The sequence below is a fragment of the Rhagoletis pomonella genome, unplaced genomic scaffold, assembly GCF_013731165.1.
Source record: "Rhagoletis pomonella isolate Grant_MI unplaced genomic scaffold, Rhpom_1.0 Rhpom_scaffold_00006, whole genome shotgun sequence".
NCBI classification, from domain to species: Eukaryota; Metazoa; Arthropoda; class Insecta; order Diptera; family Tephritidae; genus Rhagoletis; species Rhagoletis pomonella.
The window spans coordinates 5,819,415-5,822,166 of NW_023458560.1; positions in this window are offsets into that span (position 1 = coordinate 5,819,415).

A 2,752-nucleotide genomic window follows, 5' to 3' on the forward strand; every position below is an offset into this window, starting at 1 on the left:
AGCCCAGTCATACAGGCGGGTTAAAGATATCCCCGGCAGCACGGGCGGTAGTGCGAGTGGGTTCGTAACCTTTAGGTTGCACCTCACCTCGGGTGCGCCCCAAAAACAAGGTTTTGTTTTGTTTCGATTCCTTGGTCGTAAATCTTGTTGTCTTGTTTTCGACCCACCCTAGTGTTGGTAGCTTCATATTTATTGTGTGTGATAACTAGTGCATTTTATTTAGTTTGATTAGTCTGTATACTGTCTTGTTGTTCCCCCTGCCAGCAACCCCGCCGTCTCCACTGAGCCAGCCGGTTGCTTGGCTTTTTTGTCATCTCCCTTTTGTGCGTATATTTGTTTACCTATATTGGCCGACGCATTGTTGTTGCGCACGGTGAGTGCATTTATTTGGGACATTAGGTAGGTCGGCTTTTGTAAACAAAAGGTAAGGTGACAAAGTCACTAAAATAATCATCCCAGCCGTACCTTTGCGGTGGCCGAATCACCCGACCACTTCACCTACGGTTAGCGACCTGGGTGGATTATCGCTTACCGTCTCTGCTTCAGATCCTTCGCTACCAGCGGTGTCGTAATCATCAGCTGATGACATACTATTGTCCAAGACTGGTAGGATAGGCTCATCCACCTCACAACTAGGGTCTTCAGTACCACTGTTGCCACGCACAGAAGGCGGAATATTTTTTTTTTCTTTAGGACTCTTTGACATTATTACATTTTCTTCAAACAACATGTCACTGGTATTAATATCATTGGCGCGTATTCATAGTCCAGTCACTAAGTCGAAACTAATAAAGTTGCAACTTAAATTTAAGTATCAACTTAAAATTCACTTCTATTCATAGTCGCATTTCAGACTTCTACTAAGTAGTTTTAACTTAGTTTTACGATATTGCAAAACGGGTGTGAAAATGTATCGATTTTTCTTTACGATATTTTGCAAAACTGACATTTTTATTAAATAATGACAAGTTTGATCATCCGTTTATGTAATTTTTACTTTCATTGCATGTTTATGCAACAGAATAAGGTATAAGTTTCTTGTTAATTGTGTGAAATAGCCAGAACTACCCCAATGATGTGAAGTCGATGTTTATCGTAAGCATGCTGTAAAACATACAAACACATATCTAAATGTTATGCACTAACAAGAACGATAGAATACAAGATGGCGCATTCCCGCAGAATGACATTTGTGGCAACGGGTAAACAAAGAATATGGCGAAGAACAATGAGTTGACAGTTGTGAATTTGCAGTGAGAAAACGTGTTTTCTTCCCGATTCACCAATTTCTCAAGCCATCTTTGAATATAGCAAATTAAGCACTACGTTAACAAAAAATATACAATCACTCTTGAAATGTATTCAAAAGAATAGGTCTTATTAATTAACTATTTAGAATTTTTGTGTTTGTATTGCAGGTGCCGAAAAAAAGTGATAATATCTTGTCGCAGCGCATGTTTTCCTGCAGAAAGTGGTCGATGCTTGCTTACCTCCGATTTTAATTTGTAATTTGTGGTATTTCAACGTTTTCAACTTAACATGTCGTGTTTAAAAGTGGTCCGTAAAGTGCTTCATGCATATTACGATGGTGTCTAAATTGTATGGCTTCTCCTGCCGGCAGAACTCTACCCACTTTCTGGCCAAGGCGTCGTCGCGGGGAAACAAAAAAGCTGCATTTGGGGGCGTTACCCCTACGGCTGCTGCAATTCAACACACTACACAACATTTTTATAAAGATTTCATAACAAATAAAACGTTTTTTACTTCAGAACGCACGAATTACTTCGATTTTTCACTTGAAAGTACACAATACGTTTGCAATACGTTTGCACTTGTTTCTAAACAAAAAGTTTGTTTACGTATTGCCACAAATGTCAAAGTCGGCAAAACCAAAGTAGCGGTTTCGGGAATGCGCCACCTTCAGTTCATTTCACCATGATGCACTAATTTGCTTAAGCTTGATGTTGACTTATTATTTGAGCATTTATATATGTAAATCATTCCAATTATAAAATTGTGATGCAGCCTTACTCGAATTGTAATACGCATTTAATTTCATCTTCCGATTCAAATGGATCGCTCTTTGTAAATTTCAATTGGAGATCATTCAATGTTATCAAAATCACGCTCTGCCAACTTAATTTTTACATATTTCGTCTTTTTTTTCCTTAATTTAATAAAATACTTCTTCCTAGTTACGACTTAAGTACAGCTGCAGCCGAAACTAAATTTTAAGTTGGTACTTAGTCAGAAAAGGCGAAACTAAGGCGACTATGAATAGCTTTAGTTGTAACTTAGGATAAGCCGTCATCGATTCGCCAACAGTTAGCGAGTGGCGAAACGAACGTGCAACTGGCATAAATATATTAGATTGGAAGTACTGAAAAAGAGCTGTCACAAATGGCATATGTTGGGAAGCACTTAATGAATTGCTTGGAAGCACTGAATTATTTGACAGTTCATAAAGTAAACAAAATAATATTTTATGTGGATAGATACAAGGAGAATATTTTGCAATTATTTACAGAAAATTTAGAAGAATTTATAATAAAAACGCAAAAATGGACAACGAGCGACTAGATTTGGTAAGAACGTGCTCTTTTTTGTAATTCTCATGTATTTAGTCAAAAATAACATTTCAGATTTTCCAATTCCTACAAAATGGCGATGTTAAACAGCTTGCCTTCGAGCTCCAGCTCGGAATCTTCCTCAAGCTCTGATGAATCGGAACGGGAAGAAAGGAGCAAATGTG